Source organism: Oncorhynchus mykiss, chromosome 2 (assembly GCF_013265735.2).
Source record: "Oncorhynchus mykiss isolate Arlee chromosome 2, USDA_OmykA_1.1, whole genome shotgun sequence".
In the NCBI taxonomy this organism is placed as follows: Eukaryota; Metazoa; Chordata; class Actinopteri; order Salmoniformes; family Salmonidae; genus Oncorhynchus; species Oncorhynchus mykiss.
Window position 1 is genome coordinate 31,981,821 of NC_048566.1, and position 13,638 is coordinate 31,995,458.

Here is a 13,638-nt window from a genome sequence, read left to right on the forward strand (position 1 = left end):
AGCATTTGTGAACAGCAGTTTTCAGTTCTTTCCACAGATTCTCGATTGGATTCAGGTCTGGACTTTGACTTGGCCATTCTAACACCTGGATATGTTTATTTTTGAACCATTCCATTGTAGATTTTGCTTTATGTTTTGGATCATTGTCTTGTTGGAAGACAAATCTCTGTCCCAGTCTCAGGTCTTTTGCAGACTCCATCAGGTTTTCTTCCAGAATGGTCCTTTATTTGGCTCCATCCATCTTCCCATCAATTTTAACCATCTTCCCTGTCCCTGCTGAAGAAAATCAGGCCCAAACCATGATGCTGCCACCACCATGTTTGACAGTGGGGATGGTGTGTTCAGGGTGATGAGCTGTGTTGCTTTTACGCCAAACATAACATTTTGCATTGTTGCCAAAAAGTTCAATTTTGGTTTCATCTGACCAGAGCACCTTCTTCCACATGTTTGGTGTGTCTCCCAGGTGGCTTGTGGCAAACTTTAAACAACACTTTTTATGGATATCTTTAAGAAATTGCTTTCTTCTTGCCACTCTTCCATAAAGGCCAGATTTGTGCAATATACGACTGATTGTTGTCCTATGGACAGAGTCTCCCACCTCAGCTGTAGATCTCTGCAGTTCATCCAGAGTGATCATGGGCCTCTTGGCTGCATCTCTGATCAGTCTTCTCCTTGTATGAGCTGAAAGTTTAGAGGGACGGCCAGGTCTTGGTAGATTTGCAGTGGTCTGATACTCCTTCCATTTCAATATTATCACTTGCACAGTGCTCCTTGGGATGTTTAAAGCTTGGGAAATCTTTTTGTATCCAAATCCAGCTTTAAACTTCTTCACAACAGTATCTCGGACCTGCCTGGTGTGTTCCTTGTTCTTCATGATGCTCTCTGCGCTTTTAACGGACCTCTGAGACTATCACATTGCAGGTGCATTTATACGGAGACTTGATTACACACAGGTGGATTGTATTTATCATCATTAGTCATTTAGGTCAACATTGGATCATTCAGAGATCCTCACTGAACTTCTGGAGAGAGTTTGCTGCACTGAAAGTAAAGGGGCTGAATAATTTTGCACGCCCAATTTTTCAGTTTTTGATTTGTTAAAAAAGTTTGAAATATCCAATAAATGTCGTTCCACTTCATGATTGTGTCCCACTTGTTGTTGATTCTTCACAAAAAAATACAGTTTTATATCTTTATGTTTGAAGCCTGAAATGTGGCAAAAGGTCGCAAAGTTCAAGGGGGCAGAATACTTTCGCAAGGCACTGTAGCTAGCTAACCCATTGATGCTGCTTTGTAGTATACCCCCCCCCCCCCCCCCCCCCCCCTCCAAACACACAACCAGAGATTGATTGGAGACAGCTTGTGTCAATTACTGAACATTTCCTAGAATGTTCTATATGCAGCGACATATGTGGCCATATGTGTAGAATTGCAGGAGATTAGCTTTAAAACAGCAACATTTTCTCTCAGCCTCATGGACAAATGTTAGAATCGCATGAGATTATTTATAAAACTGCACGCCACTGGAGATAATCTGCATCAGTTTTTAGAGATTTTTTTTGCATTCATGTAATCTAAACAAGTACATAAAGGCTTCATAAATCATAAAGGTCAAGTTAATGGACTGATATATATACATTTATAAGATCTCCTAAACCTGTGTTAACCTCATACCTTATTTTCAGCGTTTATCCCAAAACCCATTTTTTTACCATGAATTTCCCCCATAGGAATGGCTGAACAAACCAGAGGTACGGCTTGTTAGCGGTTGTTAGAATAACAAGCACCATGAGCGCTTTAGTCCCGAACGGTGTTTTAGGTGCCACGTTTATGGTCATATTGTAGCAGTGTGTAGGAGGGAGATTCCTAGATGTGAGAAGTGTACAGGAGGGCATGAGACAAAGAAATGTGTAGTTACAGCCTGGTTTCATAGACTAGACAAAACATAGTAACTGAAAATATGCAACACTCAAATGAGTATGATATGTTGTTTTGTAGGTTTCATAAGACATATTGTTACTTAAGGCAAAAACTAAACTAGGATGGGTGGGTGTATAACGCAAACGTCGAGCAACCCAAAGGTCTTATCACGGACAACTTTAGCATTTTAGCAACTTACTACTTTTTAGCGACTTTGCAACTACTTAGCATGTTATCTAACCCTTCCACAAACCCTAACCATTTTACCTAACCCTTCCCTTAAAGAAGAATAGCAAAAAGTGTAAGTAGAGTGAGCTGAAGTCAGGAGGCGAAATGGAAGTGAATGAGGCCGAAGTATCTGAGGTGGTAGGTGTGGTGAAGTTCTCGGAGCCTGAGCCTTGCACCGAGGGTCAGGATAAAGATGAGTCTGTGACAGTAGGAGTGAAGTTTTTGGAAAAAGTAGACCCTTGCCTTTTGGCTGATCCATCTGTGGTTTCAGGGTGGGTGAAAACAGAGTTGGGTGCTGTTGAATCGGCGAGGGTAACCAGAAGTGGTTTTGTGATAATTGTTTGTATTTCTGCTGGTCAGAGGAAGAAGGCGCTCTGCGTTTAACGAAATGGGAGCATGAAATGTGAATTGTTTTGCTCTCAAGCAAAGGAGGTCATTGAAAATAGTGATTACTGGGGTAGCAGTAAATGTAAAAGTTGACCAACTGAAGGGGGAGATTGACGGTTTTTTGTGATGCTCGTCATTTGGTACGACGCAGACAGGGTGGCTTGAGTTGCAACACAGAAGTGTCATTGTCTGTTCTTTTGAGTTTTGATGTTGAGTCTTTGCCCGACAAAGTGATGTTTGGATATATAAGTTATCCTGTAGGAGCTTTTGTGCCGAATACATTATGTTGTTACATGTGTCAAGCTTATGGGCATGTGGCAGCAGTATGTAGGAGGGAGGTTCCTAGGTGTGAGAAGTGTGCAGAAGGGCATGAGACAAAGGAATGTGTAGCATTGGGGAAAGTAGTGGTATGTGTTAATTGTATGGGTGCCCATGGGGCTGGGGATTAGAAATGTCCCGTGCGAGAGAGGCAGGTTGAGTTTTACAGGGATAGAGTAGTGCAGAAGTTGTCATATGCTGAGGCAGTGAAGAAAGGAGAGGAAGATGGGTCAAGGGGGAGGGATCCTGAGAGGAGTGGTGTGAGTAGTAGATCTGTACCAGTACAGAAGGATAGGCCAACAAATTATATATGTTTCAGTAAGATTGGATTTTTTAGCATTTATAGCAATGGTTATAAACTGTACTGCAGGGATGGAATGTAAGTTGCAGAAAATTGAGGTTGTGGTGGCAGCTGCAGAGAGGTATTTGGGTGTGCGAGACTTGACATCAGAAGAGGTACAGGGTGTGTTAAGTGGTGGTGTCCCATCCTTTCAGGTTGTTGGCCTGAGGTAGGACTAAATAGATTTAAATAGTAGAGTAGAGGGATTTTTTTGTGAGTGTAGTGTTAGATGGTAAGGTATTTGTTTAAGGGAGTTGTACTCCAGTCTAGTAGGTGGCGGTAATGCAACATTTATCGGATCCCAACCTCCGTTAAACCTCATCAAGGAAGAAGTCGAAACGCTTTTCACATGCTCAGATTGTCCCTCCTCTTCGTGCAGTAGAAACTACGATCTTGCACCCATGATACTTTTTCACAACAAACATTCGGAAAATGAAATAGCTATGACTGTGGAATTGTTTTAAACAATGTGGTTATTATTGACATAAAAATACTTTGAGCTGTTGGGGTTTGTCCTGGATAACGCTAAAATTCGTGTCAACAATCTAGCCAACTTCATAGCCTCAATCGGCAGCCTGTGCTAGCTAAATGTATTTTCCTGGGAGTGTTAAGCGTTCATATATATACAGTCATTGGTTAATATCTAGCTAGTTATTAATAAAGTAATTTATATCAATCGATGTTAGTATTTATCTAGCTAACTAGGTAGCTAGCTATAAGTTAGCAACTCACCAGAAGACATTCCAAATATTCGTATGAGATAAGTCTTCATCCCTTCTCAATATGTTTGCAGTGCTCAACAATATTCTCAATACTAGTCCCGACAACTTCAAGCCGGTAACCCTAACCTCACCCCTAACCGTTACCAATTTAAATCCCTATGCCTAATCCTAACATCTGTGGATTTATGTCTGTTCTCTGCAGGGAGAGTTTATCTTGGTGTCTGACAAACAGACAGACGGGTCCTTCCTCATTCACCATTTCCTCTCCTTTTATTTACGATGTGAGGATTTATGTGAGTGGACTGATGTCTAGTTGACTGAAACGTGTGCTTAACACCGTTCCCTCTATTATTGCTGTTGATTGTAGTGTTAGGTGAAAAACAATGACAGTTAGTAATAGAGGGAACATATGGGGCCAAGTTGTGTACTATGATGCACTCTCATAAGTGGTCAAAAATTAAATCTGGTGAGGCCAGACGTGCTCAGATGTAAGGTGTTTCCTGGGTCTTGTGCAGTCCTTCAGTCACTACAGTGCAATTAGTCAACGATTGTGAGTATACTTATCCTCTAAAACGCTGGGTTTAACCCCCCCCCCCCACCCCCCACCCACTCTTATACATACTGTGCAAGTAAATGTGTCTTTACAGTTGTGTATGGTTTGCTGTTGCTTGGTGGAGCTGTATTAACTACATTTTGTATGGGTTCTTTCACTGTGTTCCATGTTAATCAGGGTGTGAGTTTGGCCCAGGCAAGGGAGAAAGGGCAGCTGGTGTTCATAGAGGGACTAAAGGAATCCTTGGGGGTACTGCTTCAGGGGGAGTCCAGCAAAGGAACCCAGGCACTGGACTTCCTCAGGTACCTGTCTGTAGAGTTGACTCTGATCAAGCCTACTGGTCTAAAAAGCATGTTCATTCAGTGCAGAAGCTCCATTGAAAGTGCGTTTTGGTCCTAGAATATCATAGACTTTATCTGGTTCCGGGAATTCGACCTGTATGAGTGTGTAAAACAATACATATTTTTCTGATGTAATCAAAGCAATTAATGATAATATGAATCTGAAAAGATCTCTTCCCCCTTTATTTATCTCACCCTCTATGTCCCCTTTCTTTCTTTGTCTCTCATCCCTCGCCCCCTCAATCCTTCTCCATCTCTCTGTTCCCCTCCACCTCCACAGAGATCCCAGTTCCGGCCTGCGGGGTCTATATGTCTTTGTGCGGGACAATGTAAGGTCGGCAGTAAATGGAGGTGAGGAGTGGGGTCCCCCATGTGATCCTGGTGGATGCCCTCAGTGTGGTCCTGAGTCTGGGGGTCAGTGTTGGGGCAGCGCTGGACTTCAGTCATTACTGGCTGTTATCAAAAGGCTGCATGGGCAGCTATTAAGCTTCCAACATTTTAAAGTTGTCAACCTCATGGAATTTCCAACTTCATTGGCTGATCCCTCCTGGTGACTCTGTTGGAATCATGTCCAACCGGATCATCAGGAGGGATCAGCCAACCGTGAAGAAAAAAATTGACTACTTTAAAATGGAGATTGCCAATGCTGTTATTGACATTGTAATGATACAGCTAGAAAGATGAGTCTTCTATCTCTCTATGGGCTCAACACACATGCGGGAAGTTTGCAATTTAGGACAATCAAGGTGCTGGATTATGGTCATTGGGATCAGTTTTGAACTGGAGATGTGGTATTGAATTGAACATTGGATTACTGCATTAGAACCAACTGGACACATGCATTGCAAAGCTGATAAAGGAAACCTGGGTGAATTGGTCATTTCTCAAGTGACATGGGAACTGACCTAACTAGGTTGGACTTGTGTTATACAACAAAAAAAAACAATAAACAGCACATTTTAAATCGAACACCAGTGTATGCGTTTTGGGGCGTTGTTGATCATGAAGGTAAAATACTGTGGTTTACAGTAATCTAGCCAGCGCGTGTCGCTATATCCTCATGCTTTCTTGTCTTGGATGAAGGGTGAGAGGTCGACAACTCACGCTGCTGCTGAAACAGTAGTGACATGTTCTGTTGATGCAGTCAGTTTTTCCAGTTAAATTAGCTAAATTTTAGCTACTAGAATAAGGAGGTTAAGACGGTACACGACTAGCTCCTCGATAGCAGGACCAGCGCTATCGACGAAGACACGAGAAAGTTATTCAGCCAGGCAAGTGTAACGTAGTAGCTAGCTAGTCAACTAGCTAACGCGAGCTTTGGTGTGTTAATTGAAGTAGCTAATTTTCTCGATTAGTTAGCAAAGCGGACCATAATCAACTTTAAGCTAACTAACGAAGTTAGACGCGAAGAACCTAGGTTGAAGATATTTTTTCGACCTAGGGTAGAACTTCTCTGGGTTTGGCGGGGCAGATGAACGCGGGACTCGCGGTTAGGTGTTTTTGGTGGTAGCAGCTAGCCAGTTAAGTTCGCTTAACTAATAGCTATTGACAGACGATGTCACTGACATTACTCGTCAACGCTAATGTGATTATCTAATTGCTAGCTGCCTGCCCTATTATCAGCGTAAGGTCAACAACCATGTCTTGCTGTCATGGATACGTTGGTTGGCATCATTCAGCAATGTGTTAAGAAGCATTTACCATATCTGCTAACAGTAGAAGCTAGCTAACGACGTTACGCTTGATTCAAGCTGATTTTACAACGTTCCATGTTGCAGAGTTATGGATTAACATTGTTTTTGGTAGTTTCAGGTGTATATGTTAATACGAACGTAAATGGCGACTAGCTGGTGGCTATGTAGTGGAATTGAAGTGAAGTTGCCCTGTGTTCGTTAACGTTAGCTCGCTAAGGAACGTTAGCATCTGTTAAAGCTAACGCTACTGGTGACTCGTTTGACAGCCGACAGCGCGCAATCGGGAGGCCTGTAAAAGTTTGTTCGCACGGGTGAATAAATTGTTTTCTGTCAATTAATTTAAGCATCGGGCAAAATTTTACACAATTGATTTGAATGAGATCACGTGTAGGGATATTTACGGCGTGGCATCACCATCACCATCCTTACCTACTGTGTGCACAGACGAGGGTGACTGTGTTTCTGAATTATGTATTAGCAGTAGTACTATCTGTAATTGATACCAAATTGTGAAATTAAAATGTACACTTTTTTTTTTTCTGTCTGGGGAATTTATATTGTTACAGAGCTGCGCCACACCAGTTGGTTAACGTTGACCAAATGCAATTTGATTGGTCAACACCTACACATTAAATAACTGAGTATTTGGGATTTCTCTGCCCATGGAGATTGACCAGGAGGATGTTGAGGGATGAGGGGCGATTGTCTTGGTTTGGGGAGGGGTGTTTTTTGTCCCACTTAGTGCCATTTGAGCAGCCGTAGAGGAGGGAAACAGTGATCGTACAGAAACCTTAATGACAAAGCATCACCCTTTAGAACAGAGTTAGAAAACCCTGGTCCTGGAGTGCTGCAGGCACTACATGTTTTTAATTTAACTGACCTGAAAGACCAGGTGTGTTGAATTTAGGCAATCATTGAACTGATCAATCAGCTCAGTTGGTCAGGTGTGGTGCCTGAAACCGAACAGGGTTGCCTACCCCTACTCTGTAAGATCTACTTCTCTTCACATAAACAGGCTCAATGTTTTGAACAGCTCCTCTCCTCCAGATCTGAAAGAGCATCGACACTGAACAAAAATATAAATGCAACATGTAAAGTGTTGGTTTCATGAGCTGAAATTAAAAATCCAGAAATGTTCCATATGTACACATTTCTCAAATGTTCTGCACTTACCTGTTAATGAGCATTTCTACTTTGCCAAGATAATCTATCCACCTGACAGTAATAAGTAATCATCAATGAGATGATTAAACAGCATGATCATTACACAGGTGCACATTGTGCGGGGACCAAAGGCCACTCTAAAATGCAGGTTTTGTCACCCAACACAATGCCAAAGATGTCTCAAGTTTTGAGGAAGCGTGTAATTGGTATCATGACAGCAGGAATGTCCACCAGAGCTGTTACCAGAGAATTTAATGTTAATTTCTCTGCCATAAGCAGAGAATTTCTGTTTGAGAATTTGGCAGAACGTCCAACCGGCCTCAACCGCAGACCACATGTGGGCGAGTGGTTTGCTGATGTCAATGTGAACAGAGTGCCCCATGGTTGCGATGGGGTTATGGTATTGGTATCACCCATTGAGCATGTTTGGGATTCTCTGTATCAAGGTGTATAACAGCGTGTTCCAGTTCCCACCAATATCCAGCAACTTTGCACAGCCATTGAAGAGGAGTGGGACAACATTCCACAGGCCACAATCAACAGCCTGATCAACTTTATGAGAAGATGTTGTGCTGCATGAGGCAAATAAATGGTTACACCGGATACTGACCAGTTTTCTGATCCACACCATAACTTTTTTTTAAAGGTGCGCCATATATACAAACTATGTGACCACCCCATCACTGGATTTGGCTATTTCAGCCACACCCATTTGGTGAAGGAGGAATAATGGTCTGGGGCTGTTTTTCATGGTTCGGGCTAGGCTTCTTAGTTCCAGTGAAGGGAAATCTTAACACTACAGCATACAATTACATTCTAAACGATTATGTGCTTCCAACTGTGTGGTAACAGTTTGGGGAAAGCCCATTCCCGTTTCAGCATGACAATGCCTCCGTGCATGAAGCTAGGTCCATAAAGAAATGGTTTGTTGAGATCGGTGTGGAAGAACTTGACTGGCCCTCACAGAGCCCTGACCTCAACCCCATCAAACACATTTGGGATGAATTGGAATGCAGACTGCGAGCCAGACCTAATCGCTCAACATCAGTGCCCGACCTGACTAATGTTCTTGTGGCTGAATGGAATCAAGTCCCCAGCTCCACCCAGGAATGTTCCAACATCTAGTGGAAAGCCTTCCCAGAAGAGTGGAAGCTGTTATAGCAGCAAAGGGAGAACCGACTCCATATTAATGCCCATGATATTGGAATGAGATGTTTGACGAGCAGGTGTCCACATACTTTGCTCATGTGAAATTCATAGATTAGGGTCCAATCCTTTTATTTAAATGAACTGTTTTCCTTATATGAACTATAACTTGGTAAAGTCTTTGAAATTGTTGCATGTAGCGTTTATATTTTTGTTCAGTGTGTATATATGTGTATGTATATACAGTGGGGCAAAAAAGTATTTAGTCAGCCACCATTTGTGCAAGTTCTTTCACTTAAAAAGATGAGGCCTGTAATTTTCATCATAGGTACACTTCAACTATGATGGACAAAATGAGAAAAACAATTCCAGAAAATCACATTGTAGGATTTTTAATGAATTAATTTGCAAATTATGGTGGAAAATAAGTATTTGGTCAGGACGTCGGGCCCTCATACCACCCTCATGGAGTCTGTTTCTGACCGTTTGAGCAGACACATGCACATTTGTGGCCTGCTGGAGGTCATTTTGCAGGGCTCTGGCAGTGCTCCTCCTGCTCCTCCTTGCACAAAGGCGGAGGTAGCGGTCCTACTGCTGGGTTGTTGCCCTCCTACGGCCTCCTCCACGTCTCCTGATGTACTGGCCTGTCTCCTGGTAGCGCCTCCATGCTCTGGACACTACGCTGACAGACACAGCAAACCTTCTTGCCACAGCTCGCATTGATGTGCCATCCTGGATGAGCTGCACTACCTGAGCCACTTGTGTGGGTTGTAGACTTCGTCTCATGCTACCACTAGAGTGAAAGCACCGCCAGCATTCAAAAGTGACCAAAACATCAGCCAGGAAGCATAGGAACTGAGAAGTGGTCTGTGGTTACCACCTGCAGAACCACTCCTTTATTGAGGGTGTCTTGCTAATTGCCTATAAATTCCACCTGTTGTCTATTCCATTTGCACAACAGCATGTGAAATTTATTGTCAATCAGTGTTGCTTCCTAAGTGGACAGTTTGATTTCACAGAAGTGTAATTGACTTGGAGTTACATTGTGTTGTTTAAGTGTTCCCTTTATATTTTTGAGCAGTGTATATATGTGTGTGTGTGTATATATACAGTTGAAGTCGGAAGTTTACATACACCTTAGCCAAATACATTTAAACTCAGTTTTTCCACTATTCATGACATTTAATCCTAGTAAAAATTCCCTGTCTTAGGTCATATAGGATCACCACTTTATTTTAAGAATGTGAAATGTCAGAATAATAGTAGAGAGTTATCTATTTCAGCTTTTATTTCTTTTATCCCATTCCCAGTGGGTCAGAAGTTTACATACACTCAATTAGTATTTGATAGCATTGCCTTTAAATTGTTTAACTTAGGTCAAACGTTTTGGGTAGCCTTCCACAAGCTTCCCACAATGAGTTGGGTGAATGTTAGCCCATTCCTCCTGACAGAGCTGGTGTAACTGAGTCAGGTTTGTAGGCCTCCTTGCTCGCACACGCTTTTTCAGTTCTGCCCACAAATTCTCTGTGTGATTGAGGTCAGGGCTTTGTGATGGCCACTCCAATACCTTGACTTTGTTGTCCTTAAGCTATTTTGCCACAACTTGGAAGTATGCTTGGGGTCATTGTCCATTTGGAAGACCCATTTTTTAACTTCCTGACTGATGTCTTGAGATGTTGCTTCAATATCTCCATATAATTTTCCTGTCTCATAAAGCCGTCTATTTTGTGAAGTGCACCAGTCCCTCCTGCAGCAAAGCCCCCCCCCCCCCCCCCCCCCCCCCACAACATGGCACTGCCACCCCTGTGCTTCACTGTTGGGGTGGTGTTCTTCGGCTTGCAAGCCTCCCCCTTTTTCCTCCAAACATAACGATGGTCATTATGGCCAAACAGTTCTATTTTTGTTTCATCAGACCAGAGGACATTTCTCCAAAAAGTACGATCTTTATCCCCATGTGCTGTTGCAAACTGTAGTCTGGCTTTTTTTATGGCGGTTTTGGAGCAGTGGCTTCTTCCTTGCTGAGCGGCCTTTCAGGTTATGTCTCTATAGGACTCGTTTTACTGTGGATATTGATACTTTTGTACCTGTTTCCTCCAGCATCTTCACAAGGTCCTTTGCTGTTCTGGGATTGATTTTCACTTTTCGCACCGAAGTACATTCATCTCTAGGAGACAGAACGTGTCTCCTTCCTGAGCGGTATGACGGCTGCGTGGTCCCATGGTGTTTACACTTGTGTACTATAGTTTGTACAGATGAACGTGGTACCTTCAGGCGTTTGGAAATTGCTCCCAAGGATGAACCAGACTTTTTTTTTCTGAGGTCTTAGCTGATTTCTTTTGATTTTTCCCATGATGTTAAGCAAAGAGGCACTGAGTTTGAAGGTAGGCCTTGAAATACATCCACAGGTACACCTCCAATTGACTCAAATTATGCCATGCCATAATTTTCTGGAATTTCCCAAGCTGTTTAAAGGCACACTAAGTTGACTGTATGCAAACTTCTGACCCACTGGAATTGTGATACAGATATAAGTGAAATAATCTGTAAACAATTGTTTGAAAAATGAATTAGAAAAAGTAGATATCCTAACCGACTTGCCAAAACTATAGTTTGTTAACCTCTCTAGGGTACGGGGGATGGTAGCGTTCCACCTAGTCAACAGCCAGTGAAACTGCAGGGCGCCAAATTCAAAACAACAGAAATCCCATAATTAAAATTCCTCAAACGTACATGTATTTTACACCATTTTAAAGATACACTTCTTGTTAATCCCACCACAGTATCCGATTTCAAAAAGGCTTTACAACGAAAGCAAACCAAACGATTATGTTAGGTCAGCGCCAAGTCACAGAAAAACACAGCCATATTTCCAGCCAAAGAGAGGAGTCACAAAAAGCAGAAATTTAGATAAAATGAATCACTAACCTTTGATGATCTTCATCAGATGACACTCATAAGACTTCATGTTACACAATACATGTATGTTTTGTTCGGTAAAGTTCATATTTATATCCAAAAATCTGAGTTTACATTGGCGCGTTATGTTCAGTAGTTCCAAAACATCCAGTGATTTTGCAGAGAGCCACATCAATTTACAGAAATACTCACAATAAACATTGCTAAAAGATACAATTGTTATGCATGGAATTTTAGATCCACTTCTCCTTAATGCAACCGCTGTGTCAGATTTTTTAAAAACTTTACAGAAAAAGCACACCATGCAATAATCTGAGTACGGCGCTCAGAGACCAAAACAACCCAAACAGATATCCACCATGTTGTGTATTCAACAGAAGTCAGAAATAGCATTATAAATATTCACTTACCTTTGATGATCTTCGTCAGAATGCACTCCCAGGAATCCCAGTTCCACAATAAATGTTTGTTTTGTTCGATATTTGTCCATCATTTATGTCCAAATACCTCCTTTTTGTTTGCGCGTTCGGTACACAATCCAAACTCATGACGTGCGATCACTAGGAGCAGACGAAAAGTCAAAAAGTTCCGTTACAGTCCGTAGAAACATGTCAAACGATGTATAGAATCAATCTTTACGATGTTTTTAACATAAATCTTCAATAATGTTCCAACCGTAGAGTTCCTATGTCTGTAGAATTGCAATGGAACAGAGCTAACTATCACGTGAGTGCGCGAGACTGAGCTCGTGGCACTCTGCCAGACCTCTGACTCAATCCCCTCTCATTCGCCCCCCCCACTTCACAGTAGAAGCATCAAACAAGGTTCCAAAGACTGTTGACATCTAGTGGAAGCCTTAGGAAGTGCAATATGACCCCATAGACACTGTGTATTTGATAGGCCAAGAGTTGAAGAACTACAAACCTCAGATTTCCCACTTCCTGGTTGTTTTTTTTGTCAGGTTTTTGCCTGCCATATGAGTTCTGTTATACTCACAGACATCATTCAAACATTTTTAGAAACTTCAGTGTTTTCTATCCAAATCTACTAATCATATGCATATTATAGCTTTTATGGCTGAGTATTAGGCAGTTTAATTTGGGCACGCTTTTCATCCAAAATTCCCAATGCTGCCCCCTACCCTAGAGAAGTTAACAAGAAATTTGTGGAGTGGTTGAAAAACGAGTTTTAATGACATCAAGCTAAGTGTATGTAAACTTCTGATTTCAACTGTGTGTATGTATGTGTGTATGTGTGTGTGTATACACAGTACTAGTAACAAGTTTGGGGTGGACACCTACTCATTCGAGCGTTTTTCTTTATTTTTTACTATTTTCTACATTGTATAATAATAGTGAAGACATCCAAACTATTAAAAAACACATGGATCATGAATTAACCAAAAAAGTGTTGAACAAATCAAAAATATAGTTCATATTTCAGATTCTCCAAAGTAACCACCCTTTGCCTTTGACAGCTATGCACACTCTTGGCATTCTCTCAACCAGCTTCATGAGGTGGAATGGAATGGAATGCGTTTAAATTAGCAGGTGTGCTTTGTTAAAAGTTAATTTGTGGAATTTCTTAATGCGTTTGAGCCAATCTGTTGTGTCTTGACAAGGTATGGTATACAGAAGAAAGCCCTATTTGGTAAAAGACCATGGCCATATTATGGCAAGAACAGCTCAAATAAACAAAGAGAAACAACAGTCCATCATTACTTTAAGACATGAAGGTCAGTCAATATGGAAAATGTTAAAAACTTTTGAAAGTTTCTTCAAGTGTAGTCGCAAAGACAATCAAGCGCTATATATTTTTATATCTTTGCTTAAAACTTGGTCGAAACTCAAAGTCAAATATAGACTTATTGACACTCTGTGCACTTTCACATTTTTACACTTCTCACATT

At 41.6% G+C, this 13,638-nt stretch overlaps 1 protein-coding gene and 1 pseudogene across 1 annotated transcript in view; both read left to right on the top strand.

Annotated features, from left to right (window-relative positions):
• Window positions 1–3,538: 3,538 nt before the first annotated feature.
• Window positions 3,539–5,729, top strand: LOC110487089 (annotated as a pseudogene).
• Window positions 5,730–5,863: 134 nt separating this feature from the next.
• LOC110534747 (sterol regulatory element-binding protein cleavage-activating protein) overlaps window positions 5,864–13,638 on the top strand; it is a 39,416-nt gene continuing 31,641 nt past the window's right edge. The window contains exon 1 of the mRNA XM_036945756.1: window positions 5,864–6,080. The gene's annotated coding sequence lies outside the window, so the exon portion shown is untranslated. The remainder of the gene's footprint in view (window positions 6,081–13,638) is intronic.